This window comes from Schistocerca serialis, chromosome 8 (genome assembly GCF_023864345.2).
Source record: "Schistocerca serialis cubense isolate TAMUIC-IGC-003099 chromosome 8, iqSchSeri2.2, whole genome shotgun sequence".
Lineage (NCBI taxonomy): Eukaryota > Metazoa > Arthropoda > Insecta > Orthoptera > Acrididae > Schistocerca > Schistocerca serialis.
In genome coordinates, this window is record NC_064645.1 from 18,031,778 (window position 1) to 18,055,756 (window position 23,979).

Sequence of the window (23,979 nt, forward strand, 5' to 3'; positions counted from 1 at the left end):
CAATATCTGTGTATCATCGTCAATACGAAAGGTCAGAGGGATACAGTAAACCTGAAGTGTAGCATCGGAATCCATAACTAGTGTCACAGGAATGGTTCAAAACATAGACAGTAAGAAGAGTTAATTCTCTTGTACTTTAGTCAGCATTGTGCCTTTTGTATTTAATTCCGATGCAATTTCTGTGTTTCATCGTCAATACGAAGGTCAGAGGGATGCAGTAAACCTGAAGTGAAATATCGGAATCTATAACTAGTGTCAAAGGAATGGTTCAAAACATAGACAGTAAGAAGAGTCAGTCTTGTTGTACTTAAGTCGGCATTGTTCCATTTGTATTCAATTCCGATGCAATCGCTGTGTTTCATCGCCAATAAGAAGGTCAGAGTGTTACAGGAAACCTGAAGTGAAGCATTGGAATCTATAACTAGTGTCACAGGAATGGTTGAAAACATAGACAGTAAGAAGAGTCAGTTTACTTGTACCTAAGTCTGCATTGTGCCTTTTGTATTTAATTCCGATGCAATTTCTGTGTTTCATCATCAAGAAGGTTTTCGGAGGGATACAGTAAACCTGAAGTGAAGCATCGGAATCTATAACTAGTGTCACAAGAATGGTTCAAAATATAGACAATAAGAAGAGTTCAGTTTTCTTGTACTTAAGTCGGCCTTCTGCCTTTTCTATATAATTCCGATGCAATGTCTGTGTTTCGTCGTCAATAAGAAGGCCAAGGGATACAGTAAACCTGAAGTGAAGCATCGGAATCTAAAACCGGTCTCACAGGAAAGGTTCAAAACATAGACAGTAAGAAGAGCCAGTCTACTTGTACTTGAGTCGTTATTGTGCCTTTTGTATTTAATTCCGATGCAATTTCTATGTTTCATCGTCTATAAGAAGGTCCGAGGGATACTGTAAACCTGAAGTGAAGCATCGGAATCTATAACTAGTGTCACAGTAATGGTTCAAAACATAGACAGTAAGAAGAGTCAGTGTTCTTGTACTTAAGTCGGCATTGCGACTTTTGTATTTAATTCCGATGCAATTTATGTGTTCCATCGTCAATAAGACGGTCCAAGGGATACAGTAAACCTGAAGTCAAGCATCGGAATCTAAAACTGGTCTCACAGGAAAGGTTCAAAACATAGACAGTAAGAAGAGCCAGTCTACTTGTACTTGAGTCGTTATTGTGCCTTTTGTATTTAATTCCGATGCAATTTCTATGTTTCATCGTCAATAAGAAGGTCAAAGGGGTACAGTAAACCTGAAGTCAAGCATCGGAATCTATAACTAGTGTCACAAGAATGTTTCAAAAAATAGACAGTAAGAAGAGTCAGTTTTCTTGTACTTAAATCGGCGTTGTGCCTTTTGTATTTAATTCCGATGCAATTTCTGTGCTTCATCGTCGATACGAACGGTCAGAGGGATATAGAAAACCTGAAGTGAAGCATCGGAATCCATAACTAATGTCACAGGAATGGTTCAAAACATAGACAGTAAGAAGAGTCAGTTTTCTTGTACTTCAGTCGGCATTGCGACTTTTGTATTTAATTCCGATGCAATTTATGTGTTCCATCGTCAATAAGACGGTCCAAGGGATACAGTAAACCTGAAGTCAAGCATCGGAATCTAAAACTGGTCTCACAGGAAAGGTTCAAATATAGACAGTAAGAAGAGCCAGTCTACTTGTACTTGAGTCGTTATTTTGCCTTTTGTATTAAATTCCGATGCAATTTCCGTGCTTCATCGTCAATACGAAAGGTCAGAGGGATATAGAAATCCTGAAGTGAAGCATCGGAATCCTTAACTAGTGTCACAGGAATGGTTCAAAACATAGACAGTAAGAAGAGTAAGTTTTCTTGTACTTAAGTCGGCATTGTGCCTTTTGTATTTAATTTCGATGCAATTTCTGTGTCTCATCGTCAATAAGACCGTCAGAGGGATACAGTAAACCGGAAGTGAAGCATCGGAATCTATAACTAGTGACACAGGAATGGTTAAAAACATAGAGAGTAACAAGAGTAAGTTTTCTTGTACGTAAGTCGGCATTGCGCCTTTTGTATTCAATTCCGAAGCAATTTCTGTGTGTCATCGTCAATTAGTGAGTCAGAGGGATACAGTAAACCTAAAGTGAAGCATCGGAATCTATAACTAGTGTCACAGTAATGGTTCAAAACATAGACAGAAAGAAGAGTCAGCTTTCTTGTACTTAAGTCGGCATTGTGCCTTTTGTATTTAATGCCGATGAAGTTTCTGTGTTTCATCGTTAATAAGAAGGTCAGAGGGATACAGTAAACCTGAAGTGAAGCATCGGATTCTATAACTAGTGTCACAAGAAAGGTTCAAAGAATAGACAGTAAAAAGAGTCAGTTTGCTTGTACTTAAGTCGGCATTGTGCCTTTTGTATTCAATTCCGATGCAATTTCTGTGTTTTATCGTCTATACGAAATGTCAGAGGGATACAGTAAAACTGAAGTGAAGCATCGGAATCCATAACTAGTGTCACAGGAATGGTTCAAAACATAGACAGTAAGAAGAGTCAGTTTACTTGTACTTTAGTCGGCATTGTGCCTTTTGTATTTAATTCCGATGCAATTTCTGTGTTTCATCGTCAATAAGAAAGTCCGAGGTATACAGTAAACCTGAAGTGAAGCATCGGAATCTATAACTAGTGTCACAGGAATGGTTCAAAGCATAGACAGTAAGAAGAGTCAGTTAACATGTACTTTAGTCGGCATTGTGCCTTTTGTATTTAATTCCGATCCAATTTCTGTGTTTCATCGTCTATAAGAAGGTCCGAGGGATACAGTAAACCCGAAGTGAAGCATCGGAATCTATAACTAGTGTCACAGGAATGGTTCAAAACATAGACAGTAAGAAGAGTCAATTTTCTTGAACTTAAGTCGGCATTGTGCCTTTTGTACTTAATGCCGATGAAATTTCTGTGTTTCATCGTCAATAAGAAGGTCAGAGGGATACAGTAAACCTGCAGTGAAGCATCGGAATCTATAACTAGTGTCACAGGAATGGTTCAATACATAGACAGTAAGAAGAGTCAGTTTTCTTGTACTTAAGTCGGCATTGTGCCTTTTGTATTTAATTCCGATGCAATTTCTGCGTTTCATCGTCAATAAGATGGTCAGAGGGATGCAGTATACCTGAAGTCAAGCATCAGAATCTAAAACTGGTCTCACAGGAAAGGTTCAGAACATAGACAGTAAGAAGAGCCAGTCTTCTTGAACTTGAGTCTTTATTGTGCCTTTTGTATTTAATTGCGAAGCAATTTCTGTGTTTCACGTCAATAAGAAGGTCAGAGGGATACAGTATACCTGAAGTGAAGCATCGGAATCCATAACTAGTGACACAGGAATGGTTAAAAACATAGAGAGCAACAAGAGTCAGTTTTCTTGTACTTAAGCCGCCATTGCGATTTTGTATTTAATTCCGATGCAATTTATGTGTGTCATCGTCAATAAGAAGGTCAGAGGGATAAAGTAAACCTGAAGTGAAGCATCGGAATCTACAACTTTTGTCACAGTAATGGTTCAAAACATAGACAGTAAGAAGAGTCAGTTTTCTTGTACTTATGTCGGACCTGTGCCTTTTGTATTTAGTGCCGATGAAATTTCTGTGTTGCATCGTCAATAAGAAGGTCAGAGGCATACAGTAAACCTGAAGTGAAGCATTGGATTCTATAACAAGTGACACAGGAATGGGTAAAATCATAGAGAGTAACAAGAGTCAGCTTTCTTGTACTTAAGTCGGCATTGCGCCTTTTGTATTTAATTCCGATGCAATATCTGTGTTTCATCGTCAATAAGAAGGTCAGAGGGATACAGTAAACCTGAAGTGAAGCATCGGAATCTATAACTAGTGTCACAGTAATGGTTCAAAACATAGTCAGTAAGAAGAGTCAGTTTTCATGTACTTAAGTCGGCATTGTGCCTTTTGTATTTAATGCCGATGAAATTTCTGTGTTTCATCGTCAATAAGAAGGTCAGAGGGATACAGTAAAGCTGAAGTGAAGCATCGGAATCTATAACTAGTGTCACAGGAATGGTTCAAAGCATAGACAGTAAGAAGAGTTAATTTTCTTGTACTTAAGTTGGCCTTGTGCCTTTTGTATTTCATTCCGACGCAATTTCTGTGTTTCATCGTCAATAAGAAGGTCAGAGAGATACAGTAAACCTGACGTCAGGCATCGGAATCTATAACTAGTGTCACAGGAATGGTTCCAAACATAGACAGTAAGAAGAGTCAGTTTTCGTGTACTTAAGTCGGCATTGTGCCTTTTGTATTTGTTGCGATGCAATTTCTGTGTTTCATCGTCAATAAGAAGGTCAGAGGGATACAGTAAACCCGAAGTGAAGCATCGGAATCCATAACTAGTGTCACAGTAATGGTTCAAAACATAGACAGTTAGAAGAGTCAGTTTATTTTACTTAAGTCGGCATTGTGCCTTTTGTATTTAATGCCGATGAAATTTCTGTGTTTCATCGTCAATAAGAAGGTCAGAGGGATACAGTAAAGCTGAAGTGAAGCATCGGAATCTATAACAAGTGTCACAGGAATGGTTCAAAAAATAGACAGTAAGAAGAGTCAGTTTTCTTGTACTTAAGTCGGCATTGTGCCTTTTGCATTTAATTCCGGTGCAATTTCTGTGTTTCATCGTCATTAAGAAGATCAGAGGGATACAGTAAACCTGAAGTGAAGCATCGGAATCTATAACTAGAGTCACAGGAATAGTTCAAAACATAGACAGTAAGTAGAGTCAGTTTACTTGTACTTAATTCGGCATTGTGCCCTTTGTATAAAATTACGATGCAATTTCTGTGTTTCATCGTCAATAAGAAGGTCAGAGAGATACAGTAAACCTGACGTCAGGCATCAGAATCTATAACTAGTGTCACAGGAATGGTTCAAAGCATAGACAGTAAGAAGAGTTAATTTTATTGTAATTAAGTCGGCATTGTGCCTTTTGTATCTCATTCCGATGCATTTTCTGTGTTTCATCGTCAATAAGAAGGTCAGAGAGATACAGTAAACCTGACGTCAGGCATCGGAAACTATAACTAGTGTCACAGGAATGGTTCAAAGCATAGACAGTAAGAAGAGTCAGTTTTCTTATAATTAAGTCGGCATTGTGCGTTTTATATTTAATTCCGATGCAATTTCTGTGTTACATCGTCAATAAGACGGTCAGAGTGATACAGAAAACCTGAAGTGAAGCATCGGAATCTATAACTAGTGTCACAAGAATGGTTCGAAACATAGACAATAAGAACAGTCATTTTTCCAGTACTTAAGTCGGCATTGTGGCTTTTCTATATAATTCCGATGCAATTTCTGTGTTTCGTCGTCAAGAAGAAGGGCCAAGGGTTACAGTAAAGCAGAAGTGAAGCATCGGTCTCACAGGAAAGGTTCAAAACATAGACAGTAAGAAGAGCCAGTCTTCTTGTACTTGAGTAGGCATTGTGCCTTTTGTATTTAATTCCGATGCAATTTCTGTGTTTCATCGTCAATAAGAAGGTTAGAGGGATACAGTAAACCTGAAATGAAGCATCCGAATCTATAACTAGTGTCACAGGAATGGTTCAAAACATAGACAGTAAGAAGAGTTAGTTTTCTTGTACTTAAGTCGGCATTGTGCCTATTGTATTTAATTCGGATGCAATTTCTGTGTTTCATCGTCAATAAGAAGGTCAGAGGGATACAGTAAACCTGAAGTGAAGCACCGGAATCTATAACTAATGTCAAAGGAATGGTTCCAAACATAGACAGTAAGAAGAGTCAGTTTTCTTGTACTTAAGTCGGCATTAAGGCTTTTGTATTTGTTGCGATGAAATTTCTGTGTTTCATCGTCAATAAGAAGGTCAGAGGGATACAGTAAACCTAAAGTGAAGCATCGGAATCCATAACTAGTGTCACAGTAATGGTTCCAAACATAGACAGTAAGAAGAGTCAATCTTCTTGTACTTAAGTCGGCATTGTGCCTTTTGTATTCAATTCCAATGCAATCTCTGTGTTTCATCGTCAATACGAAGGTCAGAGGGTTACAGTAAACCTGATGTGAAGCATCGGAATTTATAACTAGTGTCACAGGAATGGTTCAAAACATAGACAGTAAGAAGAGTCAGTTTACTTTTACTCAAGTCGGCATTGTGCAATTTGTAATTAATTCCGATGCATTTTCTGTGTTTCATGGTCAATAAGAAGGTTAGAGGGATACAGTAAACCTGAATTGAAGCATCGGAATCTATAACTAGTGTCACAGGAATGGTTCAAAGCATAGACAGTAAGAAGAGTCAGTTTTCTTATAATTAAGTCGGCATTGTGCCTTTTGTATTTAATTCCGATGCAATTTCTGTGTTTCATCGTCAATAAAACGATCAGAGTGATGCAGCAAACCTGAAGTGAAGCATCGGAATCTATAACTAGTGTCACAAGAATGCTTCAAACATAGACTATAAGAAGAGTCAGTTCTCCTGTACTTAAGTCGGCATTGTGCCTTTTCTATATAATTCCGATGCAATTTCTGTGTTTCGTCGTCAATAAGAAGGGCCAAGGGATACAGTAAACCTGAAGTGAAGCATCGGAATCTAAAACCGGTCTCACAGGAAAGGTTCAAAACATAGACAGTAAGAAGAGCCAGTCTTCCTGTACTTAAGTCGGCATTGTGCCTTTTGTATTCAATTCCGATGCAATCTCTGTGTTTCATCGTCAATAAGAAGGTCAGAGGGTTACAGTAAACCTGAAGTGAAGCATCGGAATCTATAACTAGTGTCACAGGAATGGTTCAAAACATGGACAGTAAGAAGAGTCAGTTTACTTGTACTTAAGTCGGCATTGTGCCTTTTGTATTTGTTCCGATGCAATTTCTGTGTTTCATCGTCAATAAGAAGGTTAGAGGGATACAGTAAACCTGAAATGAAGCATCCGAATCTATAACTAGTGTCACAGGAATGGTTCAAAACATAGACAGTAAGAAGAGTTAGTTTTCTTGTACTTAAGTCGGCATTGTGCCTATTGTATTTAATTCGGATGCAATTTCTGTGTTTCATCGTCAATAAGAAGGTCAGAGGGATACAGTAAACCTGAAGTGAAGCATCGGAATCTATAACTAGTGCACAGGAATGGTTCAAATCATAGACAGTAAGAAGAGTCAGCTTACTTGTACTCAAGTCGGCATTGCGCCTTTTGTATTTAATTCCGATGCTAATTCTGTGTTTCATCGTCAATAAGAAGGTCAGAGGGATACAGTAAACCTGAAGTGAAGCATCGGAATCTATAACTAGTGTCTCAGGTATGGTACAAAGCATAGACAGTAAGAGGAGTCAGTTTTCTTATAATTAAGTCGGCATTGTGCCTTTTGTATTTAATTGCGATGCAATTTCTGTGTTTCATCGTCAGTAAGAAGGCGAGAGGGATACAGTAAACCTGAAGTGAAGCATCGGAATCTTTAACTAGAGTCACAGGAGTGGTTCAAACATAGACAGTAAGAAGAGTCAGTTTTCCTCTACTAGAGTCGGCATTGTGCCTTTCGTATTTAATTCCGATGCAATTTCTGTGTTTCATCGTCAATAAGAAGGTATGAGGAATACAGTAAACCTGAAGTGAAGCATCGGAATCTATAACTAGTGACACAGGAATGGTTCAAAACATGGACAGTAAGAAGAGTCAGTTTACTTGTACTTAAGTTGGCATTGTGCCTTTTGTGTTTCATTCCGATGCAATTTCTATGTTTCGTCGTCAATAAGAGTGTCCAAGGGATACAGTAAACCTGAAGTGAAGAATCGGAGTCTAAAACCGGTCTCACAGAAAAGGTTCGAATCATAGAAAGTAAGAAGAGCCAGTCTTCTTGTACTTGTGTTGGCATTGTGCCTTTTGTATTTAATTCAGGTGCAATTTCTGTGTTTCATCGTCAATAAGACGGTCAGAGGGATACAGTAAACCTGAAGTGAAGCATCGGAATCTATAACTAGTGACACAGGAATGGTTCAAAACATAGACACTAAGAAGAGTCAGTTTCCATGTGATTAAGTCGGCATTGTGCCTTTCGTATTTAATTCCGATGCAATTTCTGTGTTTCATCGTCAATAAGAAGGTATGAGGAATACAGTAAACCTGAAGTGAAGCATCGGAATCTATAACTAGTGGCACAGGAATGGTTCAAAACATGGACAGTAAGAAGAGCCAGTCTTCTTGTACTAGAGTCGGCATTGTGCCTTTTGTATTTAATTCCGATGCAATTTCTGTGTTTCATCGTCAATAAGAAGGTATGAGGGATACAGTAAACCTGAAGTGAAGCATCGGAATCTATAACTAGTGTCACAGGAATGGTTCAAATCATGGACAGTAAGAAGAGTCAGTTTACTTGTACTTAAGTTGGCATTGTGCCTTTTGTATTTAATTCCGATGCAATTTCTGTGTTTCATCGTCAATAAGACGGTCAGAATGATACAGCAAACCTGAAGTGAAGCATCGGAATCTATAACTAGTGTCACAGGAATGGTTCAAATTATAGACAGTAAGTAGAGTCAGTTTTCTTGTACTTAAGTCGGCATTGTGCCTTTTGTATTTATTCCGATGCAATTTCTGTGTTTCATCGTCAATAAGAAGGTCAGAGGGATATAGTAAACCTGAAGTTAAGCATCGGAATCCATAACTAGTGTCACAGGAGTGGTTAAAACCATAGACAGTAAGAGGAGTCACTTTTCTTGTACTTAAGTCGGCATTGTGCCTTTTCTATTTAATTCCGTTGCAATTTCTGTGTTTCATCGTCAATAAGAATGTCAGAGGGATACAGTAAACCTGAAGTGAAGTTTCGGAATCTATAACTAGTGTCACAGGAATGGTTCAAAGCATAGACAGTAAGAAGAGTCAGTTTCCATGTGATTAAGTCGGCATTGTGCCTTTTCTATTTAATTCCGATGCAATTTCTGTGTTTCGTCGTCAATAAGAAGTTCCAACGAATACAGTAAACCTGAAGTGAAGCATCGGAATCTAAAACCGGTCTCACAGGAAAGGTTCAAAACATAGACAGTAAGAAGAGCCAGTCTTCTTTTACTAGAGTCGGCATTGTGCCTTTCGTATTTAATTCCGATGCAATTTCTGTGTTTCATCGTCAGTAAGAAGGCGAGAGGGATACAGTAAACCTGAAGTGAAGCATCGGAATCTTTAACTAGAGTCACAGGAGTGGTTCAAACATAGACAGTAAGAAGAGTCAGTTTTCTTCTACTAGAGTCGGCATTGTGCCTTTCGTATTTAATTCCGATGCAATTTCTGTGTTTCATCGTCAATAAGAAGGTATGAGGAATACAGTAAACCTGAAGTGAAGCATCGGAATCTATAACTAGTGTCACAGGAATGGTTCAAAATATGGACAGTAAGAAGAGTCGGTTTACTTGTACTTAAGTTGGCATTGTGCCTTTTGTGTTTCATTCCGATGCAATTTCTATGTTTCGTCGTCAATAAGAGTGTCCAAGGGATACAGTAAACCTGAAGTGAAGAATCGGAGTCTAAAACCGGTCTCACAGGAAAGGTTCGAATCATAGAAAGGAAGAAGAGCCAGTCTTCTTGTACTTGAGTTGGCATTGTGCCTTTTGTATTTAATTCAGGTGCAATTTCTGTGTTTCATCGTCAATAAGACGGTCAGAGGGATACAGTAAACCTGAAGTGAAGCATCGGAATCTATAACTAGTGTCACAGGAATGGTTCAAAACATAGACACAAAGAAGAGTCAGTTTCCATGTGATTAAGTCGGCATTGTGCCTTTTCTATTTAATTCCGATGCAATTTCTGTGCTTCGTCGTCAATAAGAAGTTCCAAGGAATACAGTAAACCTGAAGTGAAGCATCGGAGTCTAAAACCGGTCTCACAGGAAAGGTTCAAATCATAGACAGTAAGAAGAGCCAGTCTTCTTGTACTAGAGTCGGCATTGTGCCTTTTGTATTTTATTCCGATGCAATTTCTGTGTTTCATCGTCAATAAGAAGGTATGAGGGATACAGTAAACCTGAAGTGAAGCATCGGAATCTATAACTAGTGTCACAGGAATGGTTCAAATCATGGACAGTAAGAAGAGTCAGTTTACTTGTACTTAAGTTGGCATTGTGCCTTTTGTGTTTCATTCCGATGCAATTTTTGTGTTTCATCGTCAATAAGAAGGTCAGAGATTTACAGTAAACCTGACGTCAGGCATCGGAATCTATAACTAGTGTCACAGGAATGGTTCAAAGCATAGACAGTAAGAAGAGTCAGTTTTCTTGTACTTAAGTCGGCATTGTGCCTTTTGTATTTGTTCCGATGCAATTCCTGTGTTTCATCGTCAATAAGAAGGTCAGAGGGATACAGTAAATCTGAAAAGAAGCATCGGAATCTATAACTAATGTCAAAGGAATGGTTCAAAACATAGACAGTAAGAAGAGTCAGTCTTCTTGTACTTAAGTCGGCATTGTTTCTTTTTGTATTCAATTCCGATGCAATCTCTGTGTTTCATCGTCAATAAGAAGGTCTGAGGGTTACAGCAAACTTGAAGTGAAGCATAGGAATCTATAACTAGTGTCACAGGAATGGTTAAAAACATGGACAGTAAGAAGAGTCAGTTTTCTTGTACTTATGTCGGCATTGTGCCTTTTGTATTTCATTCCGATGCAATTTATGTGTTCCATCGTCAATAAGAAGGTCCAAGGGATACAGTAAACTTGAAGTCAAGCATCGGAATCTAAAACTGGTCTCACAGGAAAGGTTCAAACATAGACAGTAAGATGAACCAGTCTTCTTGTACTTGGGTCGTTATTGTGCCGTTTGTATTTAATTCCGATGCAATTTCTGTGTTTCATCGTCAATAAGAAGGTCAGAGGGATACAGTAAACCTGAAGTGAAGTATCGGAATCTATTACTAGTGTCACAGGAATGGTTCAAATCATAGACAGTAAGAAGAGTCAGTTTTCTTATAATTAAGTCGGCATTATGCCTTTTGTATTTAATTCCGATGCAATTTCTGTGTTTCATCGTCAATAAGACGGTCAGAGTGATACAGCAAACCTGAAGTGAAGCATCGGAATCTATAACTAGTGTCACAGGAATGGTTAAATTATAGACAGTAAGTAGAGTCAGTTTTCTTGTACTTAAGTCGGCATTGTGCCTTTTGTATTTATTCCGATGCAATTTCTGTGTTTCATCGTCAATAAGAAGGTCAGAGGGATATAGTAAACCTGAAGTTAAGCATCGGAATCCATAACTAGTGTCACAGGAGTGGTTAAAACCATAGACAGTAAGAGGAGTCACTTTTCTTGTACTTAAGTCGGCATTGTGCCTCTTCTATTTAATTCCGTTGCAATTTCTGTGTTTCATCGTCAATAAGAAGGTCAGAGGGATACAGTAAACCTGAAGTGAAGTTTCGGAATCTATAACTAGTGTCACAGGAATGGTTCAAAGCATAGACAGTAAGAAGAGTCAGTTTCCATGTGATTAAGTCGGCATTGTGCCTTTTCTATTTAATTCCGATGTAATTTCTGTGTTTCGTCGTCAATAAGAAGTTCCAACGAATACAGTAAACCTGAAGTGAAGCATCGGAGTCTAAAACCGGTCTCACAGGAAAGGTTCAAAACATAGACAGTAAGAAGAGCCAGTCTTCTTTTACTAGAGTCGGCATTGTGCCTTTTGTATTTAATTCCGATGCAATTTCTGTGTTTCATCGTCAATAAGAAGGTATGAGGGATACAGTAAACCTGAAGTGAAGCATCGGAATCTATAACTAGTGTCACAGGAATGGTTCAAATCATGGACAGTAAGAAGAGTCAGTTTACTTGTACTTAAGTTGGCATTGTGCCTTTTGTGTTTCATTCCGATGCAATTTTTGTGTTTCATCGTCAATAAGAAGGTCAGAGATTTACAGTAAACCTGACGTCAGGCATCGGAATCTATAACTAGTGTCACAGGAATGGTTCAAAGCATAGACAGTAAGAAGAGTCAGTTTTCTTGTACTTAAGTCGGCATTGTGCCTTTTGTATTTGTTCCGATGCAATTCCTGTGTTTCATCGTCAATAAGAAGGTCAGAGGGATACAGTAAATCTGAAAAGAAGCATCGGAATCTATAACTAATGTCAAAGGAATGGTTCAAAACATAGACAGTAAGAAGAGTCAGTCTTCTTGTACTTAAGTCGGCATTGTTCCTTTTTGTATTCAATTCCGATGCAATCTCTGTGTTTCATCGTCAATATGAAGGTCAGAGGGTTACAGCAAACTTGAAGTGAAGCATCGGAATCTATAACTAGTGTCACAGGAATGGTTAAAATCATGGACAGTAAGATGAGTCAGTTTTCTTGTACTTAAGTCGGCATTGTGCCTTTTGTATTTCATTCCGATGCAATTTATGTGTTCCATCGTCAATAAGAAGGTCCAAGGGATACAGTAAACTTGAAGTCAAGCATCGGAATCTAAAACTGGTATCACAGGAAAGGTTCAAAACATAGACAGTAAGACGAACCAGTCTTCTTGTACTTGGGTCGTTATTGTGCCGTTTGTATTTAATTCCGATGCAATTTCTGTGTTTCATCGTCAATAAGAAGGTCAGAGGGATACAGCAAACCTGAAGTGAAGCATCGGAATCTATAACTAGTGTCACAGGAATGGTTCAAATTATAGACAGTAAGTGGAGTCAGTTTTCTTGTACTTAAGTCGGCATTGTGCCTTTTGTATTTATTCCGATGCAATTTCTGTGTTTCATCGTCAATAAGAAGGTCAGAGGGATATAGTAAACCTGAAGTTAAGCATCGGAATCCATAACTAGTGTCACAGGAGTGGTTAAAACCATAGACAGTAAGAGGAGTCACTTTTCTTGTACTTAAGTCGGCATTGTGCCTTTTCTATTTAATTCCGTTGCAATTTCTGTGTTTCATCGTCAATAAGAAGGTCAGAGGGATACAGTAAACCTGAAGTGAAGTTTCGGAATCTATAACTAGTGTCACAGGTATGGTTCAAAGCATAGACAGTAAGAAGAGTCAGTTTCCATGTGATTAAGTCGGCATTGTGCCTTTTCTATTTAATTCCGATGCAATTTCTGTGTTTCGTCGTCAATAAGAAGTTCCAACGAATACAGTAAACCTGAAGTGAAGCATCGGAGTCTAAAACCGGGCTCACAGGAAAGGTTCAAAACATAGACAGTAAGAAGAGCCAGTCTTCTTGTACTAGAGTCGGCATTGTGCCTTTTGTATTTAATTCCGATGCAATCTCTGTGTTTCATCGTCAATAAGAAGGTATGAGGGGTACAGTAAACCTGAAGTGAAGCATCGGAATCTATAACTAGTGTCACAGGAATGGTTCAAATCATGGACAGTAAGAAGAGTCAGTTTACTTGTACTTAAGTTGGCATTGTGCCTTTTGTGTTTCATTTCAATGCAATTTCTGTGTTTCATCGTCAATAAGAAGGTCAGAGAGATACATTAAACCTGACGTCAGGCATCGGAATCTATAACTAGTGTCACAGGAATGCTTCAAAGCATAGACAGTAAGAAGAGTCAGTTTTCTTGTACTTAATTCGGCATTGTGCCTTTTGTATTTGTTCCGATGCAATTTCTGTGTTTCATCGTCAATTAGAAGGTCAGAGGGATACAGTAAATCTGAAAAGAAGCATCGGAATCTATAACTAATGTCAAAGGAATGGTTCAAAACATAGACAGTAAGAAGGGTCAGTCTTCTTGTACTTAAGTCGGCATTGTGCCTTTTGTATTCAATTCCGATGCAATCTCTGAGTTTCATCGTCAATAAGAAGGTCAGAGGGTTACAGTAAACCTGAAGTGAAGCATCGGAATCAATAGCTAGTGTCACAGGAATGGTTCAGAACATAGACAGTAAGAAGAGTCAGTTTTCTTATAATTAAGTCGGCATTGTGCCTTTTGTATTTAATTCCGATGCAATTTCTGTGTTTCATCGTCAATAAGAAGGTCAGAGATTTACAGTAAACCTGACGTCAGGCATCGGAATCTATAACTAGTGTCACAGGAATGGTTCAAAGCATAGACAGTAAGAAGAGTCAGTTTTCTTGTACTTAAGTCGGCATTGTGCCTTTTGTATTTGTTCCGATGGAATTCCTGTGTTTCATCGTCAATAAAAAGGTCAGAGGGATACAGTAAATCTGAAAAGAAGCATCGGAATCTATAACTAATGTCAAAGGAATGGTTCAAAACATAGACAGTAAGTAGAGTCAGTCTTCTTGTACTTAAGTCGGCATTGTTTCTTTTTGTATTCAATTCCGATGCAATCTCTGTGTTTCATCGTCAATAAGAAGGTCAGAGGGTTACAGCAAACTTGAAGTGAAGCATCGGAATCTATAACTAGTGTCACAGGAATGGTTAAAAACATGGACAGTAAGAAGAGTCAGTTTTCTTGTACTTAAGTCGGCATTGTGCCTTTTGTATTTCATTCCGATGCAATTTATGTGTTCCATCGTAAATAAGACGGTTCTAGGGATACAGTAAACTTGAAGTCAAGCATCGGAATCTAAAACTGGTCTCACAGGAAAGGTTCGAAACATAGACAGTAAGATGAAGCAGTCTTCTTGTACTTGGGTCGTTATTGTGCCGTTTGTATTTAATTCCGATGCAATTTCTGTGTTTCATCGTCAATAAGAAGGTCAGAGGGATACAGTAAACCTGAAGTGAAGTATCGGAATCTATTACTAGTGTCACAGGAATGGTTCAAATCATAGACAGTAAGAAGAGTCAGTTTTCTTATAATTAAGTCGGCATTATGCCTTCTGTATTTAATTCCGATGCAATTTCTGTGTTTCATCGTCAATAAGACGGTCAGAGTGATACAGCAAACCTCAAGTGAAGCATCGGAATCTATAACTAGTGTCACAGGAATGGTTCAAATTATAGACAGTAAGTAGAGTCAGTTTTCTTGTACTTATGTCGGCATTGAGCCTTTTGTATTTATTCCGATGCAATTTCTGTGTTTCATCGTCAATAAAAAGGTCAGAGGGATATAGTAAACCTGAAGTTAAGCATCGGAATCCATAACTAGTGTCACAGGAGTGGTTAAAACCATAGACAGTAAGAGGAGTCACTTTTCTTGTACTTTAGTCGGCATTGTGCCTCTTCTATTTAATTCCGTTGCAATTTCTGTGTTTCATCGTGATTAAGAAGGTCAGAGGGATACAGTAAACCTGAAGTGAAGTTTCGGAATCTATAACTAGTGTCACAGGAATGGTTCAAAGCATAGACAGTAAGAAGAGTCAGTTTCCATGTGATTAAGTCGGCATTGTGCCTTTTCTATTTAATTCCGATGCAATTTCTGTGTTTCGTCGTCAATAAGAAGTTCCAAGGAATACAGTAAACCTGAAGTGAAGCATCGGAGTCTAAAACCGGTCTCACAGGAAAGGTTCAAATCATAGACAGTAAGAAGAGCCAGTCTTCTTGTACTAGAGTCGGCATTGTGCCTTTTGTATTTAATTCCGATGCAATTTCTGTGTTTCATCGTCAATAAGAAGGTATGAGGGATACAGTAAACCTGAAGTGAAGCATCGGAATCTATAACTAGTGTCACAGGAATGGTTCAAATCATGGACAGTAAGAAGAGTCAGTTTACTTGTACTTAATTTGACATTGTGCCTCTTGTGTTTCATTCCGATGCAATTTTTGTGTTTCATCGTCAATAAGAAGGTCAGAGATTTACAGTAAACCTGACGTCAGGCATCGGAATCTATAACTAGTGTCACAGGAATGGTTCAAAGCATAGACAGTAAGAAGAGTCAGTTTTCTTGTACTTAAGTCGGCATTGTGCCTTTTGTATTTGTTCCGATGCAATTCCTGTGTTTCATCGTCAATAAGAAGGTCAGAGGGATACAGTAAATCTGAAAAGAAGCATCGGAATCTATAACTAATGTCAAAGAAATGGTTCAAAACATAGACAGTAAGAAGAGTCAGTCTTCTTGTACATAAGTCGGCATTGTTTCTTTTTGTATTCAATTCCGATGCAATCTCTGTGTTTCATCGTCAATAAGAAGGTCAGAGGGTTACAGCAAACTTGAAGTGAAGCATCGGAATCTATAACAAGTGTCACAGGAATGGTTAAAAACATGGACAGTAAGAAGAGTCAGTTTTCTTGTACTTAAGTCGGCATTGTGCCTTTTGTATTTCATTCCGATGCAATTTATGTGTTCCATCGTCAATAAGAAGGTCCAAGGGATACAGTAAACTTGAAGTCAAGCATCGGAATCTAAAACTGGTCTCACAGGAAAGGTTCGAATCATAGAAAGTAAGAAGAGCCAGTCTTCTTGTACTTGAGTTGGCATTGTGCCTTTTGTATTTAATTCAGGTGCAATTTCTGTGTTTCATCGTCAATAAGACGGTCAGAGGGATACAGTAAACCTGAAGTGAAGCATCGGAATCTATAACTAGTGTCACAGGAATGGTTCAAAACATAGACACTAAGAAGAGTCAGTTTCCATGTGATTAAGTCGGCATTGTGCCTTTTGTATTTAATTCCGATGCAATTTCTGTGTTTCGTCGTCAATAAGAAGTTCCAAGGAATACAGTAAACCTGAAGTGAAGCATCGGAGTCTAAAACCGGTCTCACAGGAAAGGTTCAAATCATAGACAGTAAGAAGAGCCAGTCTTCTTGTACTAGAGTCGGCATTGTGCCTTTTGTATTTAATTCCGATGCAATTTCTGTGTTTCATCGTCAATAAGAAGGTATGAGGGATACAGTAAACCTGAAGTGAAGCATCGGAATCTATAACTAGTGTCACAGGAACGGTTCAAATCATGGACAGTAAGAAGAGTCAGTTTACTTGTACTTAAGTTGGCATTGTGCCTTTTGTGTTTCATTCCGATGCAATTTTTGTGTTTCATCGTCAATAAGAAGGTCAGAGATTTACAGTAAACCTGACGTCAGGCATCGGAATCTATAACTAGTGTCACAGGAATGGTTCAAAGCATAGACAGTAAGAAGAGTCAGTTTCCTTGTACTTAAGTCGGCATTGTGCCTTTTGTATTTGTTCCGATGCAATTCCTGTGTTTCATCGTCAATAAGAAGGTCAGAGGGATACAGTAAATCTGAAAAGAAGCATCGGAATCTATAACTAATGTCAAAGGCTTGGTTCAAAACATAGACAGTAAGAAGAGTCAGTCTTCTTGTACTTAAGTCGGCATTGTTTCTTTTTGTATTCAATTCCGATGCAATCTCTGTGTTTCATCGTCAATAAGAAGGTCAGAGGGTTACAGCAAACTTGAAGTGAAGCATCGGAATCTATAACTAGTTTCACAGGAATGGTTAAAAACATGGACAGTAAGAAGAGTCAGTTTTCTTGTACTTAAGTCGGCATTGTGCCTTTTGTATTTCATTCCGATGCTATTTATGTGTTCCATCGTCAATAAGAAGGTCCAAGGGATACAGTAAACTTGAAGTCAAGCATCGGAATCTAAAACTGGTCTCACAGGAAAGGTTCAAAACATAGACAGTAAGATGAACCAGTCTTCTTGTACTTGGGTCGTTATTGTGCCGTTTGTATTTAATTCCGATGCAACTTCTGTGTTTCATCGTCAATAAGAAGGTCAGAGGGATACAGTAAACCTGAAGTGAAGTATCGGAATCTATTACTAGTGTCACAGGAATGGTGCAAAGCATAGACAGTAAGAAGAGTCAGTTTCCATGTGATTAAGTCGGCATTGTGCCTTTTCTATTTAATTCCGATGCAATTTCTGTGTTTCGTCGTCAATAAGAAGTTCCAACGAATACAGTAAACCTGAAGTGAAGCATCGGAGTCTAAAACCGGTCTCACAGGAAAGGTTCAAAACATAGACAGTAAGAAGAGCCAGTCTTCTTGTACTAGAGTCGGCATTGTGCCTTTTGTATTTAATTCTGATGCAATTTCTGTGTTTCATCGTCAATAAGAAGGTATGAGGGGTACAGTAAACCTGAAGTGAAGCATCGGAATCTATAATTAGTGTCACAGTAATGGTTCAAATCATGGACTGTAAGAAGAGTCAGTTTACTTGTACTTAAGTTGGCATTGTGCCTTTTGTGTTTCATTTCAATGCAATTTCTGTGTTTCTTCGTCAATAAGAAGGTCAGAGAGATACATTAAACCTGACGTCAGGCATCGGAATCTATAACTAGTGTCACAGGAATGGTTCAAAGCATAGACAGTAAGAAGAGTCAGTTTTCTTGTACTTAATTCGGCATTGTGCCTTTTGTATTTGTTCCGATGCAATTTCTGTGTTTCATCGTCAATTAGAAGGTCAGAGGGATACAGTAAATCTGAAAAGAAGCATCGGAATCTATAACTAATGTCAAAGGAATGGTTCAAAACATAGACAGTAAGAAGAGTCAGTCTTCTTGTACTTAAGTCGGCATTGTGCTTTTCGTATTCAATTCCGATGCAATCTCTGTGTTTCATCGTCAATAAGAAGGTCAGAGGGTTACAGTAAACCTGAAGTGAAGCATCGGAATCTATAACTAGTGTCACAGGAATGGTTCAGAACATAGACAGTAAGAAGAGTCAGTTTTCTTATAATTAAGTCGGCATTGTGCCTTTTGTATTTAATTCCGATGCAATTTCTGTGTTTCATCGTCAATAAGACGGTCAGAGTGATACAGCAAACCTGAAGTGAAGCTTCGGAATCTATAACTAGTGTCACAGGAATGGTTCAAATTATAGACAGTAAGTAGAGTCAGTTTTCTTGTACTTAAGTCGGCATTGTGCCTTTTCTATTTAATTCCGTTGCAATTTCTGTGTTTCATCGTCAATAAGAAGGTCGGAGGGATACAGTAAACCTGAAGTGAAGCATCGCAATCTGTAACTAGTGTCACAGAAATGGTTAAAAACATGGACAGTAAGAAGAGTCAGTTTTCTTGTATTTAAGTCGGCATTGTGCCTATGGTATTTCATTCCGATGCAATTTATGTGTTCCATCGTCAATAAGAAGGTCCAAGGGATACAGTAAACCTGAAGTCAAGCATCGGAATCTCAAACTGGCCTCACAGGAAAGGTTCAAAACATAGACAGTAAGATGAACCAGTCTTCTTGTACTTGGGTCGTTATTGTGCCGTTTGTATTTAATTCCATTGCAATTTCTGTGTTTCATCGTCAATAAGAAGGTCAGAGGGATACAGTAAACCTGAAGTGAAGTATCGGAATCTATTACTAGTGTCACAGGAATGGTTCAAATCATAGACAGTAAGAAGAGTCAGTTTTCTTATAATTAAGTCGGCATTATGCCTTTTGTATTTAATTCCGATGCAATTTCTGTGTTTCATCGTCAATAAGAAGGTGAGAGGGATACAGTAAACCTGAAGTGAAGCATCGGAATCTATAACTAGAGTCAGAGGAATGGTTCAAAACATAGACAGTAAGAAGAGTCAGTTTTCTTATAATTAAGTCGGCATTATGCCTTTTGTATTTAATTCCGATGCAATTTCTGTGTTTCATCGTCAATAAGACGGTCAGAGTGATACAGCAAACCTGAAGTGAAGCATCGGAATCTATAACTAGTGTCACAGGAATGGTTCAAATTATAGACTGTAAGTAGAGTCAGTTTTCTTGTACTTAAGTCGGCATTGTGCCTTTTGTATTTATTCCGATGCAATTTCTGTGTTTCATCGTCAATAAGAAGGTCAGAGGGATATAGTAAACCTGAAGTTAAGCATCGGAATCCATAACTAGTGTCACAGGAGTGGTTAAAACCATAGACAGTAAGAGGAGTCACTTTTCTTGTACTTAAGTCGGCATTGTGCCTTTTCTATTTAATTCCGTTGCAATTTCTGTGTTTCATCGTCAATAAGAAGGTCAGAGGGATACAGAAAACCTGAAGTGAAGTTTCGGAATCTATAACTAGTGTCACAGGAATGGTGCAAAGCATAGACAGTAAGAAGAGTCAGTTTCCATGTGATTAAGTCGGCATTGTGCCTTTTCTATTTAATTCCGATGCAATTTCTGTGTTTCGTCGCCAATAAGAAGTTCCAACGAATACAGTAAACCTGAAGTGAAGCATCGGAGTCTAAAACCGGTCTCACAGGAAAGGTTCAAAACATAGACAGTAAGAAGAGCCAGTCTTCTTGTACTAGAGTCGGCATTGTGCCTTTTGTATTTCATTCCGATGCAATTTATGTGTTCCATCGTCAATAAGAAGGTCCAAGGGATACAGTAAACCTGAAGTCAAGCATCGGAATCTGAAACTGGCCTCACAGGAAAGGTTCAAAACATAGACAGTAAGATGAACCAGTCTTCTTGTACTTGGGTCGTTATTGTGCCGTTTGTATTTAATTCCATTGCAATTTCTGTGTTTCATCGTCAATAAGAAGGTCAGGGGGATACTGTAAACCTGAAGTGAAGTATCGGAATCTATTACTAGTGTCACAGGAATGGTTCAAATCATAGACAGTAAGAAGAGTCAGTTTTCTTATAATTAAGTCGGCATTATGCCTTTTGTATTTAATTCCGATGCAATTTCTGTGTTTCATCGTCAATAAGAAGGTGAGAGGGATACAGTAAACCTGAAGTGAAGCATCGGAATCTATAACTAGAGTCACAGGAATGGTTCAAAGCATAGACAGTAAGAAGAGTCAGTTTTCTTGTACTTAAGTCGGCAATGTGCCTTTTCTATTTAATTCCGATGAAATTTCTGTGTTTCGTCGTCAATAAGAGTGTCCAAGGGATACAGTAAACCTGAAGTGAAGCATCGGAATCTATAACTAGTGTCACAGGAATGGTTCAAAACATAGACAGTAAGAAGAGTCAGTCTTCTTGTACTTAAGTCGGCATTGTGCCCTTGGTTTGTATTCCGATGCAATTTCTGTGTTTCATCGTCATTATGAAGGTCAGAGGGATACAGTAAACCTGAAGCGAAGCATCGGAATCTAAAACCGGTCTTACAGGAAAGGTTCAAAATATAGTCAGTAAGAAGAGCCAGTCTTCTTATACTAGAGTCGGCATTGTACCTTTTGTATTTAATTCCCATGTAATTTCTGTGGTTCATCGTCAGTACGAAGGGCAGAGGGATACCGTAAACCTGAAGTGAAGCATCGGAATCTATAACTAGTGTCACAGGAAACGTTCAAGGCATAGGCAGTAAGAAGAGTCAGTTTTCTTATAACTAAGTCGGAATAGTGCCTTTTGTATTTAATTCCGATGCAATTTCTGTGTTTCATCGTCAATAAGACGGTCAGATTGATACAGGAAACCTGAAGTGAACCATCGGAATCTATAACTAGTGTCACAGGAATGGTCCAAAACATAGAGACTAAGAAGAGTCAGTTTTCTTGTACTTAATTCGGCATTGTGCCTTTTCTATATAATTCCGATGCGATTTCTGTGTTTCGTCGTCAATAAGAAGGGCCAAGGGATGCAGTAAACCTGAAGTGAAACATCGGAATCTAAAACCGGTCTCACAGGAAAGGTTCAAAACATAGACAGTAAGAAGAGCCAGTCTTGTTGTACTTGAGTCGGCATTGTGCCTCTTGTATTTAATTCCGATGCAATTTCTGTGTTTCATCGTCAATAAGAAAGTCAGAGGGATACAGTAAACCTGAAGTGAAGCATCGGAATCTATAACTAGTGTCACAGGAATGGTTCAAAATATAGACAGTAAGAAGAGTCAGTTTTCTTGTACTTAAGTCGGCATTGTGCCTTTTGTATTTAATTCCGATATAATTTCTGTGTTTCATCGTCAATAAGAAGGTCGGAGGGATACAGTAAACCTGAAGTGAAGCATCGGAATCCATTACTAATGTCACAGGATTGGTTCAAAACATAGACAGTAAGAAGAGTCAGTTTTCTTGTACTTAAGTCGGCATTGTGCCTTTTGCAATTAATTCCGATGCAATTTCTGTGTTACATCGTCAATAAGAAGGTCGGAGGGATACAGTAAACCTGAAGTGAAGCATCGGAATCTATAACTAGTGTCACAGGAATGGTTAAATCAAAGACAGTAAGAAGACTCAGTTTGCTTGTACTTAAGTCGCCATTGTGCCTCTTCTATTTAATTCCGTTGCAATTTCTGTGATTCATCGTCAATAAGAAGGTCGGAGGGATACAGTAAACCTGAAGTGAAGCATCGCAATCTATAACTAGTGTCACAGGAATGGTTAAAAACATGGACAGTAAGAAGAGTCAGTTTTCTTGTACTTAAGTCTGCATTGTGCCTTTTGTATTTCATTCCGATGCAATTTATCTGTTCCATTGTCAATAAGAAGGTCCAAGGGATACAGTAAACCTGAAGTCAAGCATCGGAATCTAAAACTGGTCTCACAGGAAAGGTTCAAAACATAGACAGTAAGATGAACTAGTCTTCTTGTACTTGGGTCGTTATTGTGCCGTTTGAATTTCATTCCGATGCTATTTCTGTGTTTCATCGTCAATAAGAAGGTCAGAGGGATACAGTAAACCTGAAGTGAAGCATCAGAATCTATACCTAGTGTCACAGGAATGGTTCAAAGCATAGACAGTAAGAAGAGCCAGTTTTCTTATAATTAAGTCGGCATTGTGCCTTTTGGTTTTAATTCCGATGCAATTTCTGTGTTTCATCGTCAATAAGAAGGTGAGAGGGATACAGTAAACCTGAAGTGAAGCATCGGAATCTATAACTAGAGTCACAGGAATGGTTCAAAACATAGACAGTAAGAAGAGTCAGTTTTCTTGTACTTAAGTCGGCAATGTGACTTTTCTATCTAATTCCGATGTAATTTCTGTGTTTCATCGTCAATAAGAGTGTCCAAGGGATACAGTAAACCTGAAGTGAAGCATCGGAGTCTAAAACCAGTCTCACAGGAAAGGTCGAAATCATAGAAAGTAAGAAGAGCCAGTTCTCTTGTACTTGAGTTGGCATTGTGCCTGTTGTATGTAATTCAGGTGCAATTTCTGTGTTTCATCGTCAATAAGACGGTCAGAGTGATACAGTAAACCTGAAGTGAAGCATCGGAATCTATAACTAGTGTCACAGGAATGGTTCAAAACATAGACAGTAAGAAGAGGTAGTTTCCATGTGATTAAGTCGGCATTGTGCCTTTTCTATTTAATTCCGATGCAATTTCTGTGTTTCGTCGTCAATAAGAAGGTCCAAGGAATACAGTAAACCTGAAGTGAAGCATCGGAATCTAAAACCGGTCTCACAGGAAAGGTTCAAAACATAGACAGTAAGAAGAGCCAGTCCTCTTGTACTAGAGTCGGCATTGTGCCTTTTGTATTTAATTCCGATGCAATTTCTGTGTTTCATCGTCAATAAGAAGGTATGAGGGATACAGTAAACCTGAAGTGAAGCATCGGAATATACAGGGCTATTACAAATGATTGAAGCGATTTCATAAATTCACTGTAGCTCCATTCATTGACATATGGTCACGACACACTACAGATACGTAGAAAAACTCATAAAGTTTTGTTCGGCTGAAGCCGCACTTCAGGTTTCTGCCGCCAGACGCTCGAGAGCGCAGTGAGACAAAATGGCGAGAGGAGCCGAGAAAGCGTATGTCGTGCTTGAAATGCACTCACATCAGTCAGTCATAACAGTGCAACGACACTTCAGGACGAAGTTCAACAAAGATCCACCAACTGCTAACTCCATTCGGCGATGGTATGCGCAGTTTAAAGCTTCTGGATGCCTTTGTAAGGGGAAATCACCGGGTCGGCCTGCAGTGAGCGAAGAAACGGTTGAACGCGTGCGGGCAAGTTTCACGCGTAGCCCGCGGAAGTCGACGAATAAAGCAAGCAGGGAGCTAAATGTACCACAGCCGACGGTTTGGAATATCTTACGGAAAAGGCTAAAGCAGAAGCCTTACCGTTTACAATTGCTACAAGCCCTGACACCCGATGACAAAGTCAAACGCTTTGAATTTACGGCGCGGTTGCAACAGCTCATGGAAGAGGATCCGTTCAGTGCGAAACTTGTTTTCAGTGATGCGAATCTGGGCGTTAGGGAATCCTCAGGCATTCGTGCAGCAAATTCGCAATTCACCAAAAGTTAACGTGTTTTGTGCAATCTCACGGTTT